Source organism: Triticum urartu, chromosome 6 (assembly GCF_003073215.2).
Source record: "Triticum urartu cultivar G1812 chromosome 6, Tu2.1, whole genome shotgun sequence".
NCBI classification, from domain to species: Eukaryota; Viridiplantae; Streptophyta; class Magnoliopsida; order Poales; family Poaceae; genus Triticum; species Triticum urartu.
Window position 1 is genome coordinate 147837138 of NC_053027.1, and position 6000 is coordinate 147843137.

Sequence of the window (6000 nt, forward strand, 5' to 3'; positions counted from 1 at the left end):
CCACATGAGTTAAATTATGTGACGCGTGATTTGGAGTTAGCAGCCATAGTGCATGCGCTCAAGACCTGGAGACATTTTCTTATTGGAAACCGTTGTGATGTGTACACGAATCACAAGAGTTTGAAGTACATTTTCACACAGAAGGAGTTAAATCTCAGGCAAAGGAGATGGTTGGAGCTCATAAAGGATTACGATATGAAGTTGCACTATCATCCAGGCAAGGCCAATGTCGTAGCAGACGCTTTAAGCTAGAAGAGTTATGCCAATACCTTAGTAACATGAGGTTTGTCAAAGGAGTTAGGAGAAGATCTCAGGGGGCTTCATTTGGAGATAGTTCCTAGAGGTTTTGTTGCAGAATTGGAGGTTCATTCAACATTGTTGGAAAATATTAGAGAAGCTCAGAAGCATGACAAAGAAATTGCTGAAATAAAGGAGAAGATGAGTGAAGGAAAAGCCAAAGGTTTTCGTGAGGACAAGCATGACACCTTGTGGTTCGAGGACCGTGTTTATGTGCCAAACAATGCAGAGATCAGGAAGTTGATACTTCAGGAAGCCCATGAGTCGCCATACTCGATACACCCCGGAAACACCAAGATGCATTTGGATTTGAAGGAGCATTTCTGGTGGACCGGAATGAAGAAGGATATTGCCGAGTATGTAGCCGTATGTGATGTATGTCAGAGAGTGAAGGCAGAACATCAGAAGCCCACAGGATTACTGCAGCCTATGCCGATACCCGAATGGAAGTGGGATAAGCTTGGCATGGATTTTATCACCGGATTACCTAGGACCCGATCGGGATACGATTCTATCTGGGTAGTAGTGGACCGCTTGACCAAAGTAGCTCACTTTATCCCAGTGAAAACCACCTATACCAGTGCGAAGTTGGCCCAGATATACATGACCAGGATCGTATGTCTGCATGGAGTTCCAAGGACCATCGTATCAGATAGAGGAACGCAGTTTACTTCAAAGTTTTGGCATTAGCTGCACCAGACTTTAGGTACCAGGCTAGAGTTTAGTACAACTTTTCATCCGCAGATAGATGGACAGAGCGAGAGAGTCAATCAAATTCTAGAGGACATGTTGAGGGCTTGTGCGCTAGACTATGGACTAGGATGATAATTTTCCCTACGCGGAGTCCTCATACAATAATAGCTACCAGGCCAGTTTGAAGATGGCACCATTTGAAGCCCTGCATGGAAGATGATGTCGAACACTGTTGATGTGGGATGAAGTTGGAGACTGCTAGTTGTTTGGACCAGATTTGATTAAAGAGTCTGAAGAGAAGGTTAAGCTGATTCGAGACAGACTGAAGGTAGCTCAGTCCCATCAGAAGGATTACGCAGACTTGAAATGCAAGGAGGTAGCCTATGAAATCGGAGATAGAGCATATCTGCGAGTGTCACCTCTGCGAGGAGTCAAACGTTTTGGAGTTAAGGGAAAATTAGCCCCGAGATTTGTGGGACCGTACCGTGTTTTGGAACGCATGGGACATGTTGCCTACAAGTTGGAGCTACCTGCAGGACTATCAGGAGTTCATGATGTGTTTCACGTTTCCCAGTTGAAGAAGTGCCATGCAAAGATGGCAGATATTCCTCTGAGAGATACAATGCCCCTAGAAGCAATTCAGTTGGATAGTGATTTGACATATGAGGAGAAACCTGTCCAAATTCTCGAGTTTGCCAGCCGAGTTACTCGCAGCAAGGTTATCAAGTTTTGCAAAGTTCAGTGGAGCCACCATACCGGGGAGGAATCCACCTGGGAAAGAGAGGATGATCTACGCAAGGACCACGCACACCTATTTTCTAGCCAAGCCGAATCTCGAGGGCGAGATTCATCTTAAGGGGGGTAGGTTTGTAACATCCCAAATTTCCAATTTGGAATGTTATACATAGGTCATTCATGCATATCATATTTTATTGCATTTCGTGTTGCGATCCTGGAAATTCTAAGCAACTCAAGGACTCATGGAGAGAGTTGGGGATTTCACCGTTTTCATATTTGAATTTTGTCAAATATCGAAACAAGGATCATTTTGGTTTTAATAATTTTTCTCTCCGAATATTTCATATAAAAAATATATGAGAGGAGATAATATGACTTCTCCAAAATAAATGAAATATTGGAGGAAAAATACTAAAATCAAATAATAAGTTTCATTTGGATTTTATCGCTATTTCATTTGAATTAACAAAAAATACGCGTTTTTCAAAATTGCACTAGAGGCCCAAATAAATGTTCACTTGCTGCGGAATATTTGTAGAGGACCGCAAAAATTTACTTTGGGATTTTTGGAGTCCGTTTAGTATTTATTTCGTTAGTTTTTCTGCGCCAGGATTTAAAAGAAAGTAACCGACTTACCTAGCCGTGTCTGGCTAGGACACTTGGCCCGAGCGGCTTTAAAAGCCGAGGCCCGCGACCCCGACAGGCCAAGCCGCGCTGCGCCCTGCTGAACCCTAGCGCCGCCCGTCGCCCGCCGCCGCCAGCGCCGCTCGCCGGAGCTATGCCGCCGCCGCCCCGCCATACCGCCGCCGACGATGACCTCGCCGGAGGTAGCCGCCGCCGTTGCCGCCGTTCGTCGGTTTTCTCAGAAAAACCGTTCGGTTTTTTTCTAGATTTCGTTTTTTTATATAGATCGGTTCGTCCGGTTTTCCGACGGTTTATTTATTTAGCGGACGTTCGTCCGTACGTTCGTTTTAACGAATGCTGCTCGTGTGTTAGTCGCAGAAAGCGAACATTCATTCGTTAGCCTGTTCGTCGTTTTTTCTTTTTCCAGGGTTTACCCGCGATTATTTTCGATCGTGATTTCTGCACTGATCTTCGTTTTAGTTTATCTTTTCGCTCGTTTATCCAAATCAGGTGAAACAAGTGCCTAGGTCTTTGTCTCGAAGCCCTCTTTCTGTTTAACCAACTTGAACAGTATTTTGACACAATAAAATTTGAGTTTAGTCCAGATTAGTAATCGTATCTTGTTTCTTTCGCAGTTTGAGTTTCGTTGCTCCGTTTGATTTGATTCTTTTTGCAAACCGGAGTTCTTCAGTTGAAATTTCTGATTAGATCTTCTGATTTAAGTTTTACCCGTGCTTCTTTGCTTGATTGCTTATATATGCTATTGCTTGTTTGCGATAGAACACCCAGAGTGCGAAGCGTGCTACTACGAGTCACTAGGTTTTGTGGATCGTCAACAAGGCAAGTAACACATTGATCATACTCTTTCATACCCAGTTTTTATGCATTAGTTACAATCCTCAAACACTACATGATTAGGATGTGATTAACATGTGGCTATTGGGAAGTAGTTGATGAGGTAGAACCTATTACCTGTTTCATTATCAAACCCTTGGGAGTTACTTCTATGTTATGCTTATAACTCTATGCTATGCTAGTATACGTGGATTGGGTTTGAGTGTATCCATGACATATGTGAGTTTGTTAATTAATGGTTCAATTCTAAGGTGGCAACTTTAATACACATCTGGGTGGATTGTTGGTTTTGGGCACCTGGGGTTATACTAGTGTTGTCCTAGGAGATCTCGGTGTTATACCGTGTGATCCTCCTATGGTCCGCCACCCAGGCTCAAAGGGATCATAAGATTATTCATGCTAGAAACATCCGTGTGCAGCCACAAGCTATTATGGGCTCTAGCATAGTGGAGTAAGTTGCATGACACCTTCCAGTGGTAGGCTAGGAGATGTAGGGGATGTAGGTTGGTACGGTCTACCCGGGGTTAGAGTTAATGCTTCTGAAAAACTGTGTCTCGGTCATCCGTTTCTCAAATACCATGTAGTGCGAGAAATCCAACGGAGGAGATCGAGTCTTGTGGGGAAAAGTGCACAAACCTTTGCTGAGTGTACAAACTAATCATGGTTAGCCGTGTCCTCGGTTATGGACAACTTGAGTATCTGGTTCTTGGATAATCATTTGGATCTCATCACTCTAAATTATTTTGTTGGGTTGATTATTAATTTTAATTGGGATTGAGATGGGGGTACCATTCTCAATGTTTCGACAACCATGATAGTTAAATAAAATATATTCCTTTCTTGTAGGGAAAAATTGGCTTTTTGCAAAAAACATTATAACCATAGAGCTTCCACCAGCCAAATATGCATGTAGTTATAGCTTTTATCTGTTCATTGCTCTACTGTGTTATATTGCCAGCATATTCCATGTGCTGACCCGTTTTCGGGCTTTAACATATCATGTTGCAGACTTTTCAGACGAGGAGTAAGCTGCCGTAGGTCGTTTGTCATGCACTCAGCTATGCCGTTGGAGTTGATGGACTCACTTTATCTTCCAAGCCTTCCGCTGTTATCGTTTTTAGATGGCCTTAAGCCATATTTATTGTAATAAGTTCTCTTCTGAGACATTCGATGTAATAAGTGTGTGATTGCTACTCTATTATAAATCCTTCGAGTACTATGTGTGTCAGCATTACTGATCCAGGGATGACACTGAACACAAAGACTTGACCGTCTGAGGTCGGGTCGCTACAAATCACCGGGCCCCACCTGTCCAGCAGTAACTCACTGTAAAATCACAGGACCCTATGTTTGCAGCAGCCTTATCCCTCATCTTATCACGTCTTTGTCGAACTGACTAGGCGGAACTGCCCCGCCTACCGTGCGGGAAAAGCCCCGCCCTCGACTTTTAAATAGTACAATATACTAATTTTGTATCCATGGATTGCGCCATGGAGCAAAACCTCAAGAAAATGGCGGTACACATGTATGGAGTATACATCATGCCCGTCGCGTTCGCGTCGCACCCCAGACGGGCGGTCGGTCTGGCATGCCGCTCTCCGAATGTAACGCGCGTCATATTGCATTTGCACACACATGTGGGAACGCAATTGAGAACCGACCATAGGAACACTCCCCGGCCCCACAAGTCGGGTGAGTTAATAGAAGTATATACGTTGGTACCTAGACGTACCTGCAAGACATGGAAGATCAGTTCGTACATGCATGTGACCAGACTCCAGCAGACACGCCTGGATTGGCTATCGTCTACATATCATGCAGGCTGTGTTGTACAGGGCTGTAGTTCTGGTGAGAAATCTAAAAAAGGTTTCTTGTCATCTCGCAAAATTAGGTGTCATGTGCTTCGGATCACTGAGAGGGTTAAACAGCGACAACTGAGTTGGGCTAGTCATTGGGGGCACATGCACGAAGACTACTCGCCTGCCATCTAGGTCAAGCTGGCTATGTTAATTAGGACATCTATCGACGGACCCCTTTTCTATGAGTATTTCTTTAATTTGAGCTTTGATCCTCGTCTAGTTTGTCCGTCCGGACTCATCTTGTCTCCTTTGGGCAGTGAGGTTATGATTTCTTGCCATGTGGCATTTTTTCGTGTTATATGTTATAATCCGGTGCTTCAGATCAAAATGATGACAACTGCGCCTCCGGGGCACATGCATGAAGACATCTCGACAGTCATTGCCGAGGTCAAGCCGGCTCCGGCCCGTAGACAAAAGAAAACTAGTACTCCACTATATAGGCAGGAGCCTCCCCGCTTGCTTTCTAGTGTTGCTGTCTTCACACTGTCTTGTCCTCTCCCGATCTAAACACGGCAGCGGTGGCCACACTCTCTCTCTCTACTCACCGCTGGTCACAGATCCAGCTGAATCCTCTCCGCCGGGGAAGGTGAGAAGGTGCAACGTTCACGCGGTCGTCCTTGGCGACGGCTCTTACCCACTGCCGGCGTGTCCCGATCAGCGTGCCTTGCCATTCTCTCCCAAGCATCGCTGGCGAGGGAGGGCCTCCCACCCCTTCTTCCTCGCTGCCATAGTGTGGGCAAATCCGGCCTCCCGCCACCCACCTAGCGACATCCCGGCGACCCTCAGGTATAACTTCCTTCAAAACCGACCTTTCTCTACTTCCCGAGCTCCTGACGTTGCTGCATTTGTATCTTTTAGTATTTCTCAGCCCCCTCGTGTAGATAGGATCGATCACCTATTCGAAAACCACCTAATTTTTTTTACTGTTAAGAGG